The sequence below is a fragment of the Gopherus flavomarginatus genome, chromosome 3 (genome assembly GCF_025201925.1).
Source record: "Gopherus flavomarginatus isolate rGopFla2 chromosome 3, rGopFla2.mat.asm, whole genome shotgun sequence".
Classification (NCBI taxonomy): Eukaryota; Metazoa; Chordata; order Testudines; family Testudinidae; genus Gopherus; species Gopherus flavomarginatus.
In genome coordinates this window covers 56,372,698-56,391,202 of record NC_066619.1, presented here as the reverse complement: position 1 = coordinate 56,391,202, position 18,505 = coordinate 56,372,698, and the positions used below count along the sequence as shown (strand labels likewise).

At 39.2% G+C, this 18,505-nt stretch overlaps 1 long non-coding RNA gene across 1 annotated transcript in view; it reads left to right on the top strand.

The window, feature by feature from the left end:
• The window catches only part of LOC127047040 (uncharacterized), a 210,858-nt gene that overhangs the window by 129,403 nt on the left and 62,950 nt on the right, over positions 1-18,505 (top strand). The window contains exon 2 of the long non-coding RNA XR_007773281.1: positions 1,972-2,076. This is a non-coding gene — a long non-coding RNA (uncharacterized LOC127047040). The remainder of the gene's footprint in view (positions 1-1,971; positions 2,077-18,505) is intronic.

Genomic DNA, 18,505 nt, shown 5'->3' with positions numbered 1-18,505 from the left:
CCACAGAACATAAATAATAAATGACTAATTCAGTGTTACTGTGGAGACAGAGTTTCAGATTGTGTACAAAACCAAAAAGGTGTGAACTTGCAAAACTGCAGGAATAAAAAAACTGAATGTAGAGAAATCAACAAAAATAGGAACTCTAACCAGGCACTGAAAAACACAAAATGTCTCATAGTATGGGTAGCAGGGCCAACAGAGGGATCATGGCATAACCTATTCAGATTGATGTGAGTAAATTAGAAAGGTGCCTGCCTAAAGATAACAGCATAGAGAAATAGCTCCTGACATGTCTATGTACTTGCAGAGGAATGAAATCAGTTCCATGATGCTTCCTGGGGCACCCATAGCTGTGAGTCACCTTGACATCACCTGCCTCTGGAATGAGGGAGTCTTGCTTGTGCCAGCTCCCTAACTCCTGTCAGCCGCTCAAGCACTCTCCTTTGGGCTACACCAAACCTGGCTTCATCCTGATGACAATAGATGCTCCTCTGTTCCCAAGTCCCTTCAAAGTGTCCCCCTGGGGTATCCAGGCCCTGAACACTGGATTCCCACAGAAAAACCAAATTGTCTATTCCCAAAGGAATAGGGTATCCCAGTTTACCAGTTTTACCTTAGCTCACAACTCCTGTATCACACACAACACTTGAGTTCAATTATAGTGAAACAAAAGAAGCTTGAGGCCCCTGATCTTGAGCCAGCTGACCTGGGCCAGCTGTGGTTATGCTACATGGCTTTTAGTCCCATGTAGAGGTTCCCTTAGTCTTTCTCCACCCTGTGATATACTGAATCAATCTTTTGTCTCTACTCACAGACAGGGTATTGCCTAACTATCCTATCATTCCTTTTCACTTCCATATACTTTCAATGCTTGTAGTTTGTCTTCCATGGTTTTCCACTGACTTTTCTGGATCGGTGCAAAAGTAGACAAAAAAATAAATTACATTGTTGGCTAGCTAAGGTCAGGTGACAATTCCTTCCCACTTTTATGGGCTACCATTGAGACATATGAGTCCCTGGTAACTCACTTTCACTCCAAGACCTAAAGGGTATAATTTTCAATATAGTTACGTTATTCCTTAAATACTACCTGTATACACATCTCATAATGATTATGAGTATCAATAAGTTACCAGTTTTCAGCAGACACCTCATATGTTCCACTTCAGGTATAAAACTATGAAAGCAGTGTATTAGGTATAGTAGGTTTGTCAGGTCTGAGTCAGGAATTGCTTGTAAAGAATTGTGAAACTTTTGCCAGTGGGCACCAATAGGCCAGTACTTACAAGGTATACACTTACCTGGTGACACCTGAGAAAAGCCAGGCTGGAGTTTAATAGCCCAGCTCTATACACAAGAATGACTTGCTTGGGGTCGTACTTACAGTAGACGAGCCCAGAACTCAATAACAACTAAAGAATAAAAAAATATATATGGTAGAAAAATAAAGAAGAGATAAGGTCAAAAAGACTTTTAACTTTTTAACTTCTGTGCAAATTAAGGATAGTTTCCCTGCACATTGCTAATGGGTCCCTCAGTTGGCTAAAGCTTGGATGCAGCTGTTACATAGGATTATGAATTTCGAATTTTATAACAGAGTGGAATGCCCCTTTGAGTGCCAGTGGCCAAGACCCAGCCAGCCCTGTTCATTAATCAGATCCAGCTGAGCAGGGGACAATTGTTCCCTATAAGAGCTGAAAGAAAAGCAGACAGGGGTGGGAAAGAGAAGTTGTAGAAGTTGCAGGCTTTCTCTGGAACTAGGTAGATAGGCCAGAAGCTGAGAGGCCTGTGTCATGAAATGCAAAGACTTGGGAGCAAGAGGAAGGCCTGGGGAGTGCCCCCATGGTTATTGTCCTGTACAAGAGGCAGGGAGCTAGGGAAAAAGCATGGGAGCGATGTGAGACTTTTATTAAGCCCAGCATGGGCAGACATTTTCTGTGTTATTGCTTTGCTTTGTTTGGTCTCTAGGAGGTGACTTCGGCAGTAAACCCAAGAGCCTTCCAATCTGAAGGATGACTGAGGCTGATGAAGAGCCTGGAGTCAGGGAAAATGGTGAAGCTTGAACCTTTTGAAGTATGGTATTGCACTTTTGAGGTGCCCTTATTATTAAATTAACCTGTGATATAGGTGTTACTAGCCTGTACTGGCAGGTGTGTATGTGTGTAATTCCACTGCACTCTGCAGATGGAATGTCAAACCTTCTTTCGTGTTTGTGATTGTTTCATTCTAATGGCCTACTACGAGCTAATAGCAAATGGATATTCTCCTTTAGCTTGGATGTTGAAGAATTGTATGCATAGGGGGTTTTGTTTGTCTTTTTGGGACGGGAGTAGGGGTCTCTGAATACAACTGTATGAATAGCTGTCAGAAAACGAAATGATACTCATCTTACTCACTTTAAGTTTGCAGAACTTCAGAGGAAAAAATCCAGTGTCTGGTAAATCAGTTTTAACTTGATAGACATTTCCTCAAGGCTTAGGTATATTGTTTTTTCCCAGATGGCAAAATATTTAATGCAGCCTCTCTTGGTATATTATATCAATTTCAAGCTGAGTTTGAAAAAGATCAAGTTCCCTGATATTTATTCAGGCTTCCAGATTGGCAGAGACTACTGCCATTTGTTTTCTCAGGTCTCTGTCAGAGAGAGGGGAAAAACATACATCTGAAACACGGTGTGAATGGCAGACTTTGTGCAGCCATTACCAAGATTGCAACATAGGGAACAAGTCACTGGCTGTCCCTCCCTGAATGAGATCATACATTGTGTATGTTGGGGTGGGGACTGAGGTTATTGGCATTGGGGGAGCAGTAGGTTCTGTCACAGAGCCTTCTGGGAAAAAGGAGGATTGTGTAGGAATGGAGAACTGTTGCTCCTGGAAGTTTCCCTATATTTGGATAGTACTGATAAACATCCACACTTGTAGATTTATCCAAAGTGATGCACGCTTTGAAGCCTCAGTACCAGTAAAATGCATATTGAAATATTAATGTGTCCTTTTATATGTAGTTTAGCTTTTGTGAGGCACTGCTTTACTTCATGTACTTTCATGGTAAGTTTTCAATGGGAGGTCAGTTTATGGAGTGTTGCCATGGGATTGGCAAGACAAAGCTCCATGAATATATAATTGGAGAACATACATAAAGGGAGCAAAACTTTGAAATGACAATCATGTAGGTGTTTGTTGTGATATACCAATGGCTTGGTTGTATACTGTGCTATAGCAATTAAAGTTGACTTACTGTAGTAAAATCAAATCCATGCCCAGACACTCAAATGCTCAAACACATATTTTTCTTCTATTTCTTGCTTTCTTCTTTACTAATTTTTAGTTAAAATGTCTTTGTTGTCAGTGCATTGGAATGAAAATAAAACATATCAAGACAGTGAGCACCTGGCCCTGGGGCATGTTCCTGCTCAGTACAGACACTTTCAAACAAAAAAGAATAATTTTTGTTAATTAAAGATAAAATAGATGTCTCTGCTGTAAGTACACAGTACTGAAAATTAAATCCATCCCCTCACCATAGACATGCAAGGAATTTAAGAATAACACCTACAAAACCTTTCTGTTCCTCCTTAACATTTTCTATTTAAAAAAAGTCTATTTTAAATTGTAAATGCTCCTGCATACATGGAATCATTCCAGCATTATTTACAACTTAATGTAAGGGATGAATCCTGCTCCCTTGCTGTAAAGGATGATTTCTGCTCCCCTCTGCATGAAGCATACAAACAAATGCAGTGTAATCAGTGTTATGCTGTGTTCCTTCAGTTAGCATTTGTCTTACGCTACTGCTTAAGTCAATGTAACTTACGTTGCTCAGGGGCGTGAAAAAGCCACCCCCTTGAATGATGTAAGTTACATGAACTTAAAGTAGTGCCTACATCATGCTATGTTGGTGGGAGGTACTCTCTTTCTGACATAGCTTCCACCTCTCATTGAGGTGGAGTAATTATGCCACTCTCTCGTTGGTATAACCATCTTCACCACACATGCTACAGCAGTGCAGCTGCGCCAATGTAGCAAACTAGTGTAGACTAGCTCTTAAATACAGCTAAGAAATCCCATCAGTCACTGAAGTATCAGCCTCCTTTGATACAAAATACTGAGGGGAAAAAACCCAGTATCATACTTTCTTTTAATGACCTTCTCCAGCTACCCAACAACACAGTTAGCTTCCGTAATTGAAGCACTGAGTCTCACAATTCCTAACGCTGCTGAAATAAATTTGAAAAAAAAAAAAGCTTGATTTTTTAAAAGTTATTACATTTCTTTTTGTGTGTTGTGATTTTTTAATTTTTTTCCTGATGATGTGTTGCAGTCCACCTAGTCTAGGTTATAGATAAATCACACTCATGCTAATGTCTAGCGACTGTGTAACACTGATATCTCAGAACACAGCAAATCTATGATTATAGTATAAAACAATAGGGAGAAGACAAAATCATGCTGCTTCCACTATTTCTTTCTTTGATTCAATTTTTTTTCCCTCAAATATTTGACTATAGTAAATTTGATAAACCAAATAAACTGCATTTGAAATTTCACATTAACTAGCAGAGCTATTTTGTCTGGAAATATAAGACCTTAGATAACTAAATAAATAAAATATTTTTATTTTACTTTTGCAATTTCAAAATAGTATGATATCTCATTCTCCCTGAAGCAAGTAGTATCTCATTGCTCAAGTAGCCCTATGGATTTTGGTGGGACTTTCTGAGGAGTAATACACTACTTTTACTTTGAGTAAGGGTATGATAAGCTTGCTCTGAGGAACTGAATTTTAAACATAATTCTGTGCTTAATTTGCATGCAAGTATTGTGACTATGTGCACAAATTTGGTAAATATGCATGCAAATTACTACACTTGAACATTTAATTACTTGGTTTACACAAACAATTGCAGTGATTTATCTTAGAAAGGAGATGAATAAGAGGGGATATGATAATATGTTCTCCCTGTCTGATAACACCAGAACAAGGGGACATTCTGTGAAATTAAAAGGCAGACAATTCAAAACAGACTGTGGAACGCACAGCCACTGAAATAGGCCAATAACTAAACATGATTCAAAAAGGGGACAAGAATATCTAGAGTCATGTTAGCAAACATTTTGTGGAAGGGATATTAAACCTTCAAGACTGAAACTAGTCTCTAGGGAGGGTGGCAGATTATTCCATATCTGCCTACTGCTGGATTCTTACACCTTCTAAAGCGCCTGTTGCTGGCCACTGTCAGAGACAGATTACTGAACTAAATGGATCTTGGGTTTGATCCAGTATAGCAGTTCTTATGTTCCCAATTAGGCATATAATTTAGGCCCTTATTTTGCATGCATGTCAAAACAGTTAAAAATCAGGACCTTGGATCAAGGACTGGAACTTGTGTACTAGTTTGGGAGACCCTGATTACTAGACTATAGAGTTATTCTCACTCTCTCTTTCTGTTCATGGAAAGTGAAACAGCTTCATCTACAGATATTATGACAATTCCACGCAGAATACCCCACAGTCTAGTGTTAAAGGACTCACATACGAGAAGTGGGTTCATGTCTCTGACCCAAATCAAACAGAGCGGGGATTTCAGCCCAGCTTTCCCATATCTCTGGTGATGGTCTAACCACTGGGCTATTGGATGTAAAGGTACCTGCCCCTTCTCTTCAATGTCTTGTGTAAAAGTGCTGTCCTGGCTGAGGCGCGTAACTTCAGGTGAGGGTTCACAGGGGGGAATCGCAAGTGGAGATAGGTGCCTCCCTTCAAGGCAGAGTTAATTGTCCAACTCCCTTTGAGGGGCAAGGCTTAGACCCCACTCCTCTCCTTAGGCATGCTCCTACTCAGCTTGCTGGCTCTCTGAATTCTGTTCTTAGACACCTAGCTGAGGGGAACTGGGGCCTCTAACTCAGGGCTGAGGAGTCCAACGGAAGGCATGATGCTGAAAGTAATGAAGTGTAAGTCCCCTTTGTGTATCTAGCCCTAGATGCCTAAGTCACTTTTGAAAATGGAATTTAACAGTCTAAATCACTTAGGCCTTTCAAAGCTGAGTGGAGCAACATCTGAATACCTTTAATCATCTAGGCCTTTATGCCTTAGGTCTTTCCTTCTCTGACTGGAAAAATACTATTTCCAGATCTCCTCGTTATTTCAACCAGCTCATTCTCCCTGCTCCTTGCTCAGTCAGTCATTTTGGTCTCATCTTTAGCTAGTGGTTAAGAAAACTGTTCTGTCAGATGCTGATCAACCAGCAGGGAATGCTTAAAGCATCAGACCAACAGCACCTCCTCTGCATCACAAGAAACAAAATGCATAATTCTCCCAGCTAGCCTCCTGCAGCCCGAGAGGGCCTGGGATTCAAAGATTATTTGAACTATCCCAGATGGTAGTGCAACATCCTGCCAAGACACCATACTAGGCAGCTGTTCTAAGGATGTTTCCTCCACTTGATTTTTTCTTCTTTTAACTCTGACAAGGCTCCGTGTCTATGTGTCTTTGCTGTCTCACTCATGCTATCTTTTTCTCCCCCTTCCTCTCCCTCCCCTCCTCCAATTCCAAAGGCTTGCTGATTTGCATAAAGTACCTTTCTTGGTTCACAGAGCAATACAAAGAAAACCAATCAAACAAAACGTGTGGTTAAATGGATTAGATTTATTTGGTGATGTTAACAATATGTTTCATCTTAACCTGGAATGAGTGAACATCAAAAGAATAAGGGGTCAGTTTGGTACAGATGTCTGAACATATTTAGAATGCTATATATTACTATACCAAATGCTTCCATTGAAGTGTTTGGGGGAGAGGGTAGTTTGGTAAAGACAGGTGTGTAGAAGGCTGGATTGAAGGGTTCAGAGTTAAGATTGTGATGCACAGTCTGTGGTGTGCAGTAGTTCTGCTAATGGTAAGGTGTGTGTCTGGGATGGAGGAGTATAGGGTGTGTACCCTTACGTAGCTTAATTTTAGTCAGCTTGCTTTTGTGGGTTTCTCTCAGGTGTGTGATATGTGTAACCATAAGTGCTTCACAACAAAATAGTGTGTGTATTAATTTTATAAAACTTTCAGTTCAGAAATAACATGGCTCATAAAATTTTGGGAGGAAGCTTTGAGCTTATGAGACCAGTCTGACCTTAAAAACTGAGGCGGCAGTATTTTTTTAAAATGATTATAAAGCTCTTTCTTGTATAATTCCTGAAGGTCCTACTTTGTATTAATATGTGAGAGAAGAGAATGAGGAAGTGACTATCAAACAGTGATAGAGTGAAAGAAAGGCCATTTAGCTAAATGAGACTCCAGAAAGCTCCACCATTCATACAGTTTAGCTTTGCCTTAACAGTCTCTGGGGAAGTTCTGGAAAAAACTATTAGTTTAATAGGAACCTTATCACAAAGAACCACAGCAATAATCTGAAAGAAAAACCAGAGCCAGAACAGTTTCTTGCCAGCAGGGGAAGGGGAAATTGCTTCTTCAGAAAGAGGAGAGTAGAAAATTGCAGGATGCTTTCAAGGAAACAATTTTTTTAAAAGTTGTTTTTGAGTGGTAGTAAGTACTTTATTTCGATGTAAAATGCCATGTGCTGTATGGTACTCAATGCAAACGTATTCCCATATCTAATAACAGACCCTTTGAATAATGGCATAAAGGGATATACAAATATCAAATATGTATTTGTTAGACACATCATGAGATTTACAGCTATTAAAGTTTGTTACAGTATTTGTGAATGCTTCCAAAGGGAGTTCTGCAGAGTCATTACAATAAAATGCAAACAGCTCCATTTTATTTCCATTTTGGAGACTGGTTCAGGCAAAATAAGAACTTGCTCAAATGTTTGCCTATCCGCTATGCCAAACTACATGCAAATCAGTTTATGTAAGTTCCTCTCCCCTCCTCTTCTGTGGTCTCTATGGTGGGTTCTTCTGCTGCTTAAAACTTCCCATGTCCAGAGCACAGAGTAAAATATATATCAGGATCCTCAATTAAATTCTAATAATATTCTCAGTAACTAATATGGATATCTTTTGAGGATCTCAAAGCACTTTGATAACTTAACTGGATTAAACTTTTCTCTCACCCATATAAAACAGCTATGTAAGTATTGTTATCCCCATTTTACTCATGGGGGAAGGGGAATAGAAAAATGACATGGGCAAAGTCATGCAGCAAATTTGTGGTTGAGGTAGGAATAAATCCAAGAATTCCTGGCTAGAACTGGGTGAATAACTGATTTTATGATCCATAGGCAGTTCCGAAAAATTGGAGCGGGGGGCGGGGGGAAATGAATCAAACTGAATCTGAACATAGAGAAAAAGTTCTGTGAATTGGGAAAAATGCATAACTGAATGATAGATTTGAATTTTCAATAACTGATTGCATGTTCAGTGCGTAGCTAACCATATGAGAATAGAAACACATGAATTACAGGGACAATCACAATAATTGCATGCACAAAATAGAATTGCACATGTGGTCAAACCCTATGTGTTGTAAGCTTGCCTTTGAAGAATAAATGCTGCCCAAAATATAACAAACATTATTATGTATTTTTTAGGTAAAAAGATTAGTTAATTATGTATGCTCACAGAGCATCATATCCCAATTTCTTGTATCTTTTCCCTATGCATCAAGCATAAATTACTGCTGAAGGTAAACTATTGGATTAGGTGGGCCAACTGTCTGATTAAAATATCAGTTTTAACGTAAAGAGCTGAACAGTTATAGTTCAACTTTCAGGTAGCTTTTTATAATAGTCTTTTCTAGTGTTGCCAGTTTAATTTTTGTTCTTTCAGTAGCATCCAGCCAAGGGTTATGTCTTCCTCATTGCTGGACATGATCAAACTATTGCCCTTTTTTCATCCAATTATTGCAAAAAATGGGATAAATCTTGATGTTCTGCATTGAAGCAAAACTCTCATTTGAGTTATAGGAGTTTTGCCTGAGAAAAAACTTCAGGATTTGGCCCATTGACTTCTGAAGGCCATGCTATCCCTCACTCTCACAGATCTTGGGAGACAGACCTGTCCTCGCTTACAGACAGCCCCCCAACCTGAAGCAAATACTCACTAGCAACCACACATCACTGAACAAAACCACTAACCCAGGAACCTATCTTTGCAACAAAGCCCGATGCTAACTCTATCCACATATCTATTCAAGTGACATCATCATAGGACCTAATCACATCAGTCACACCATCAGGGGCTCATTCACCTGCACATCTACCAATGTGATATATGCCATCCTGTGCCAGCAATGCCCCTCTGCCATGTACATTGGCCAAACCGGACAGTCGCTATGCAAAACAATTAATGGACATAAATCTGACATCAGAAATCATAACACTCAAAAACCAGTAGGAGAACACTTTAACCTGTCTGGTCATTCAATGACAGACCTGCGGGTGGCAATTTTGCAACAGAAAAGCTTCAAAAACAGACTCCAATGAGAAACTGCTGAGCTGGAATTGATATGCAAACTAGATACAATCAATTTAGGCTTGAATAGGGACTAGGAATGGCTGAGCCATTACAAACATTGAATCTATCTCCTCTTGTAAGTATTCTGACACTTCTTATCAAACTGTCTGTATTGAGCTATCTTGATTATCACTTCAAAAGTTTTTTTCTCTTACTTAATTGTCCTCTCAGAGTTGGTAAGATAACTCCCACCTTTTCATGCTCTCTGTATGTGTATATATATCTCCTCAACATATGTTCCAGTCTATGCATCCGAAGAAGTGGACTGTAGCCCACAAAAGCTTATGCTCAAATAAATGTGTTAGTCTCTAAGGTACCACAAGTACTCCTGTTCTTTTTGCAGATACAGACTAACATGGCTGCTACTCTGAAACCTTAAGAATCAAGCACAGTTCATTTCATATGCAAATTCAATCACCAGTTATTTTGTAAGTCTTGGAAGACTTCATGTATGCGCCAAGTCCAGTTGAACTATCTCTAATATTCAAAATGTATCAGAACTAATTTTGCAAGACAGATGGAAGGTTTAAAAGGGAGGAAAAAAGGGAAGGAGGAAATGAGTCTTATGATCTAATTGAGTTTTAGAAGCCTGAGATACCTTAATATACCTGTAAGTGTGTGAATGTCCTGGTACTCTGTTATACAAAGGGGATGCTTTGAGGGACCCAGATCCACTGGCAACTCTAATCCTTAAAGATTCTCAATCTTCCTGTTTCTACTCTGGCCTTTTCTTTCTCCCATTGCTCTTCTTGTGTCCATTCTTCCCTTCTTTCCTTTCTAGAAATCTTCATAAAGTGGTACTATCAACTGATAATGTTTTCCCAACAGATTATGATAAAAGATTAGGAGAAACATTAGATTGTTTTTGTTTCCTTACTTTGTGCATTTGACAGCATTTTATGCAAAGTCAATGATATTGTTTCCTCTGTTTGTGGATTTTTTACAAAAGAGAAGAGAAGAGAAGACTATTTGACAGGACAATGTGATTGGAAATCCGCAAAAATTGGCAAAGAGACTCAAGAGCAGGTGTAGTATCCAAAACTATTTCCAGCTCATTTTTAAAATCTTCAGATTGACTTTGTTTTGCTAACACCATTTTTGATAGTAACCTGAAACAGGAAACATTAATGTGAACTAGTTGTCTTTTCAAGTATACTAGTAGGATCTACACTGGGCAGTTGGAGTGCAACATAGTAGAGTGCGTTACCAATTACATCCCTCTAGTGCATTTTGTGGTACTGTGTAGATAAGACCCTGGTTTATACTGAAAACTAGGCTGGCTCTGACAAGGACAGTCTCATCTAAACCTAGTCCCACTCGTGCTGTGATGTGGGGCGCTTTGGAGAAGCAGCCATCAAGGCTCATCAACACTGACTAACTCTCCCCAGCTGGTGGAATGGATTTTCTGCCAGTAGGGTGGTTGACTTTGAATGACTCCCTACAAGCATGGGGTTGGGGTGGAGGAGCCTGGAATTCCCCCAGCAATACCCCAATGGGCAAAAGGAAGGGTCACAGAAAGCTGGAAGGGCTTCCAAGCCTATGGATACTGACTAACCCCAGGCTAAAGAGGGTGCAGTCAGGATTTTGTTATTTTTCAAGGACATGTAGCTTTCTAGTGTGATTTGTAAAGAGTAAAGTGTCTTTGTTTTTTAAAAATTCCTTTGCTAAGTCTGTGTTCCTTGCCTTCCTACCACATTTTCCTGAGGGGTTTAACTTGAAACCATTACTCCTACAGCCAGGTTGACTCTGGGTGAACATATCTAAGCAACTGGGGACTCAGGAGAGCTGAGGTGCTCTTGCAGGAATCTAAGGTGGCTGTGTTGGGAGGTCCACTGCCCAGACACCAGGTATGTACCTGGGAGTGTGACTAAGAGGTGCAGAGATAGGAAGCATAACCAGTCACTAGTCAGACTCAGGGTGGTCTTAGAAGCATGTAGGGACTTGGGATCCACTTATGACAAACTTGTGACTATCTAGAAGAGAATTTGGGCCAGGCTTTGAGAGGCAGTATTGGCATTCATATGAAAAGGTCTATCTCCCATGCAATTTTGAGGCAGATTTAAGTTCAGATAGTTTGGTTAAGCACTGGATGCCTAACTGACCTGAACCTCTGGAATCTTTGAGGTTCTTCTGTAATCACCTGTAACATTGTAAAGTATATATTTTGTGGACCCTTGAGAACAGCCTCCACATCATGATAGCCATGTCAATGTACAAAAAGAACAGCATCCATGGATATCATTTAATTTTAATTGAATTTTCTGAACTTTTCACTCATTTAAATTTCTGCTTGCCACCCATCTCCATCAAAAATCAAAATCTTCATTCTAAAGTCACTGAAAATTAGGACTCAAAGATCTATTTTGTTTCTCCGGCAGCTTTGAACTCAGACTAGGTTATGAAGAATGACATCAGTTATAGATTAAAGCATCCGGGAAAATAGTAAAACCCCAATTCTGATAGCAATGTAGCAATCGTCTATTCAAGTTGAAACACTGACACTTCTCTACAGGAGGCAAATTCCAATAGCACTGTCTGAAGCAGGTCCCGTCTCAATTCAACAGATATTGTCACTTAGGTTTATCTTTCATTTGAGTGCTTTTTCTGCCCACTCATTTCCCAGTGTGTGAACTACTTACTGGAAAGGATATTGGCAGAACAGTAGTGTCAGAAAAATTCAGACAGGCTGACCCATTGTTAGATGTATACAGAATAGTAGTTAGCAACATGCTTCAAGAGGAGAGACATTAATCATTATGAGATCAGAGAAACAGTCTTTCACCAGGATAATAGAGACTTTTAAAAATAGTGATAGAAAAGGATGGATGCAGCATTAGAATACATTTTCTACGACTCAGGTTTCAGACTCTTAGTGATTTTTTTGCCCAGTCATTTTCTGTATTGTTCCTTGTACGTATTCTAGCTAGTAACTTAACATAAAGGACCACATGAATGACACTACAGTGTATAGCACTGTTGTGTCACAGAATTGATGTGATGACCTGTATGCCTAAGTGAGTAGATGCACGGACACACCCAGCCATGGGTCAAGGAATGAAAACTTTTTGAGGGGATTTGCTTTGTTCACCAAGAAATGATTAGAGAAAATCAGTTAGGTTTATTGCAAGCAATCCAAACTCCTTCTCCTGCTTCACTTTTCATAATGAATTATTGTAGGGAGTGATGCACCACTGACCACGCTGTGTAGTGTAGGCACAGCAGTGAATCTATAGATCCTCAGAGAAAAGGTGCTGTGACAGTGCAAAGTAAAGTTGTACTAAAAGCTACAATGCAGGCGATCAAAGAGTAAAGCTTCTGCAAATGTGTAGCAGAATGAGGTGTTAATGGGGTAGTGGGTGAACATAAGCTAAAAGCATACAGCAGGTGTGTGTTGAGGCCTTATAAATGAAGTAATAGTACAAATGCTGAGTTCTGCAATAGAGGTTATTTGAACACGATTTCTCTGTGCTGCTCCTTTTGACATGTTAGATCAAATCAGACATACAAAATCTAAAGGTACCATGCCATTCATAAAGTGGTAGCTAGTATCCTAGGCCCAGATTCAGAAAGGTATTTAGGTGCCTAACTCTTTTTGAAGTCAGTGGGAGTTAAGTGCCTAAATAGTTTGAAAAATCTGGCACTAGTTCATAAAGATTTTAATTATCGGCACAGTAGATAATTTTGCTTAGGTATTTTCACTGAAACACACTATGAAATTTAGTGCAACAGAAGTAGTCCCAAATTTAGAAAGGTGCCTATATGTTCAGTTTAGTTTCCTCCCCCCTACTATCAATGCAGAGAATACATTTGGTTTTGGCAGGCAGGTAGCAGGTGGCAGCAGAAAGAGTACATGAAATCAGCAAATCTGTAGATATTGTTAGTCAGCATCAACTGATCATACTCACATCCTGACCATACCCTGACTGACTAAGCTGTCTTCTGGCCTTCTCCTAGGATTGGCAAACAAAGATTGGTTTTGTAAAGAAATGTAGAAATAGAAGTAGGTTGTAAATTGAAGTCGATTGTAAGACTTATGAACATTGCATAGGATCAGAGCTTAATAGAGTCAAGATTTACTCCATATAACTCAGCTAATATATGTTGGCATAGATCCAGTGAGCAGAGGATCTGGTCCTCTGTGCATTTCACAACACTATTCAGGCATACACTGCAGCATTTTCACTAATGTCTTATATGATTCATGCCTGAATAAGTGCTGTGACGGTCTTTGACCACCTACCTCCCTTGGCAATACACCTGGACTCAACAATTCTTATTGTTCTGATATCAAGCCTAAACTTGTCCTTCATTAAGGAAACATTATTAACTTTTACTTTCATTCACCAATTGAATTCTTTGACATTAACTAATTTAAAAACTTCCAGTTTCTGATAGACCACCTATTAAATAGTAAGTACTGAAATTTAATAAAAATCTATCAATCAATCAATCAAAGGATTTTTCTGCTCCCTTATTGATTTTCATGACTGTCTTTTCTGCAAGGGAGAAACTAACAATGATAGATACTAAATTTTAATACAGAAATGTAATTTTTCAATTTGGCACTATCCCTTTAGCTTTAGCCATTGCATTAAAGTTTCTTGAGATGGTAAATAATTCCATTTCTTCATTTACATTAACTTGAAAGTATTTATAGGTTATGGTCATGTCCCTCCAATCAGTCTTTTCTGTTTCTAGAGTACATAGGTTATATCCTTTAATCTCCCCTCATCTGTTTTGTCCTTCTACTTTTATTTTCCTTATTGTTTGGAATAACTTTAGCACTCTCTATGAACAGCAAAAGCCCAAGAGTATTAATAAATTAGCTATATACTAAAATGAACTGAGAAGCAATCATCTCTACTAACTGGTGACCAGCAAAGGTGCCCCCAAAATATCTGGGCCAGGTGCAATCATCTAAATCCCTGACCCTGTGATCTCATCCATATAGGCAGACCCTGTTGCCCACAAAGAGCCTCACTGAAGTCAGTTAACTCATTAATCTGATTGTAGGATTGTGGCCTAAATTTGTGCCTGCTGCAGGGTTTTGATGTTATATCCAGTGGCAGATTAAGATCAGATTGGATATGTTGGCCAGTATGAGCCTCACTGTCTGAAGGTGCTCCTGGTTTCAGGGAACAGCCCTTTGGGATTACCTGTGTGCATAAGATGATGAAAGTTTTTGACTACCGCCATCACTTTAATAAAGGGCCCCCAGACATGGAGGGATTCTTTTCAGGCCTCGTTCATGTTTCAATTAGTCTTTCTTTAAAAAAAAAATTGCATTTCAGCATCTTCAGCACTTTGTTTTTCTATCAGTCTTCATTATGGCATCTGAGCTGCTTACGAGTTGGGAGCCCATAGCAGTGCAGTTCTGTGGAGAGCCTCTGGGGAGAGACCAAGTCAATGTTATTTCCTAGACACTCCACTGTGTCCAATCTGCAGCATGCATGATAATGTCCGAATTCTTTGAGTTTCATATCATTGTTATCTCCTATAGCAAAATGATTCCGCTAAGGCAAAAGGCAAACCCTGGGTCTAATTCAAAACTCACGGAAGCCAATTCAGAGATTCCCATTGACTGTGAGAGGTTTGGGATCAGGCCCCAAGAGGGAAGCTTCCATTAATGTGTATGTTCAAAATGTCACCCTTGCATTCAGTGCACAAATCCCTAATTAAAAATAAAAGCTTAATGTTTATCTCCAGTCTAAATGGCATCTGGGTGGACTTAAAGTTGCATAACCTAGTTAAAAGATTAAGCTAATTAAAATGAGGAATGAAGCTTTTAAGCATGCTAATTTATTGTTTTGGCTGCAACATCAGCTCGTTGACTTGATTCTAGAGTTGACATGGGATAATTTTCTGTGCTTATTTCACTTTCTTTCCTGATGAGGTGCTGCTGATAGTCTGCTCAGCATGAGTGTTTTCTGTACAGTGTGTACTTATAACATTCACACAAATTAATGTTGTTAAGCCACAGAATTCATACCTGACTACCTTACATACCTTTAGTGTATCATAAAGCCATATAGACACCAGACTTTAGCAATGGATTTTGACGTTATATTTTCCACTTGAGAACAGCATGACACCTATCTGAACAATCCACTTTGTGTCTTGGAACAATATAATAATGTAGGGCAAGTGAAGGTAGTGATAGGATTATAAATGTTCTTGTAGAGATATCCACTGTGCACAATTGACTGATGGCAAAATTCCTTATTTATGTTACTGTTTTTGTCTTTGCTTAGTTCTTGACTAGTTATATGGAGAATGAATGTGCTAAAATGATCTAGTAATCTTGTGCTTTCCCATAAAAGGACCTAATCCTTTAATTAGGTCATTGCGTACGGACCCTACCTAGACTGATACCGAACCTCACTAACTCAATGGGATTTTGCATGGCTTCATGGGTGCACCTACACCATGGAGCTCATCAAGGTCCTAAATATTTTAAATAAAATGTTAAATATTTTGGAAAATACAGCAAATTTGCTGCCAATCACTAAATTTCTGTGCTCTAACAACTATAACATATCAGAGAAGGTAACAGCTAGATAGTTCAATTAGTATACCTGTGCTGTTTACAATTTCGTTTCCATAACATAACTGCACTAAAAATTTTGGGAATTGTTTAAAGAGTGCTTGAGAGTACAACATGAGAAACTAAAACATACCTCAGGACTTCATCTGGTGTAACAGGACCTCATCTGGTGTAAGTCAGATTAGCTCTACTGCTGAGAATCTGGTCTGTAGTCTTAAAAGGACCAACAATGAGGCCTGGTCTACACTAAAAAATTAGGTCGACCCAGCTACACCACTCAGAGTTGTGAAAAACCCACACCCTTGAGCAGCGTAGTTAAACCAACCTAACTGCCAGTGTAGACAGTGCTAGGTCAACAGACAAATTCTTCCTTGACCTAGCTACTGCCTCTTGGAGAGGTGGATTACATGCACCAACAGGAGAGCCCCTGCTGTTACTATAGATAGTATGTACACAGAAGTGCTACAGTGTAGACAAGACCTGAAGCAAAACTTGTAGTCGAATCAGTGGGAATTCAACTGAGTAAGGAGAGCAAGATAAGGTACAAGATGTAAAAAGTCTCTAACTACCCTCCATCAGCCATTGCTGTCTGACAAATGCCAAAGTCCTGCACCCTCATGGTGAAAGAAATCATGAAGCCCAGTTCTGCTCTTACATCTGCTTTACCAGTGTAATTCCACTGCCATTATCATAGGTGAGGAGAATTGCTTTAGGCTTACTTCATTGCAAAAGCACCACAAACAACTAGTACTATCTGCAGAGAGAGGAGGAGAAGGAGAACTCCTTCTCCTCCTCTCATTCTCTCACACAGAGATGAGGCCATATGAAGGGCAAACATTATGCATTTTTATTTAACAATTTAGTGAAAAAAACCCATCTTTTAAATGGTATTACGTACTATGTATTCTGTGTATAACTGGCAGCACTTATCTGGAGCAAACATTTATGAAAAATTGCCCCTTCCTTTCTCCCTCCTGTTTTTGTTGTCCTGATGCATACACAGAGCCAAACTTGTTCACATGGAAATGGGAACATTTTACCCTGGATTACAATAATGAATCCTGGGAGAATATCAGAATTTGTGAAAACCAGTACCTCTGCACAGCTTGAGTCACAAATAAAACCCAATTATTTTTGAAACCTAAAATATTTGAAATGACAAATCAAGGTTCTTCCAAAAGTTAGCACATAGCTTATGATACTGAGGTGTGAGAACAGAGAATGGATGTTATTCAGAAATGAGAAAGTTGCTGTAACACTTAGCAGGAATAATGGCTCAATTAATCAGCTGTATACAGCAATTGGTTCACAGGACAGACAGCTGAAAAATGTTTACAAGAATGTAGTACCCAAAACAATCTGCTAGTTGTCAGTGAAGGGCACCAAACACATATTGCAACAGTCAGTCACATATTTCAATGGAAGCACTACATGGCTTTAAAATTATTTTGGTTTGATTTGAACAACACAGTCAACAAACTTAAATCCCTTCCTTCCCCCCACCCCCAAATGACACAATTTTTTTTTAATCTAAAGTGCCAGAAGGAACTTTAAATCAGAAATTAAAATGTGTGCACCCTGAGCTATTGTATAAAATAAAATAATTTACAGAAAAATCTTACATATGATTTAAATGTTAAACAGACACATCTAGGGCCTTTTCCTGATTTGACTGAAGTCAGAGGGACTTTTGTCACTGACTTCAATGGAAGTAGATTTGATATCATTATTATTTACTCCAAGCACCAATCCTAGCCCCATTGAAGTCAATGCGAGTTTTGCCATTGATTTCAGTGGAACGTGGATTTCACCCCAGATCGTTATTCTCTGGGTCTCCTCATCTTGTTCCCTTTGCCCTATTGTCCAGTTGATGCTGGGTTTCCTAATATCTTTCCCTCACTTCTCCATTTCCCCTGCTATATCTATCTCTCAGGATTCTGTAGTGGTTCCCTATCACTGTAGTATCTGAGTGCCTTCTATGTAAAATAGGTTGGCAATGGTAAAGTACTAAATGAATTTCCTGAAGTCTCTGTCTTCTCTATCTTTTCAGGTAATAGAAAGCTCTGGGTTGTTTGACATTGTGAATATGCTGTTTGTAGTGGAAAAGCTTTATCAAAGAAGATTTTGCAGTATTTCCTGCAGGTAGTGAGACTGGATTCATCTAATAATCTCTTTTGGGAATTCACCTGGCAGCCAGATCCCCTCAACTGACAATATTGTGTCCTCAGATCTCTCAGACTTCATTCTGGACTCTATCCCTTATATTCTTGCAAAAGAAAACCAAAATACAGACCAAGCACTATGTACTGATTGATCAAATATTATATATGCAGAATGGTCTAGGGCCAGATTCTGATACCTTTACTTACACTGAGTAGTACTTTATTCCACTCTTGGAGCAAGATGTTAGTTAGACTCAATAGAATTTAGCTTAGAGCAAACATTTTTTCATCCACTTCTGCTGTCTGCTCCAGAGGACTGAAGCAAATCT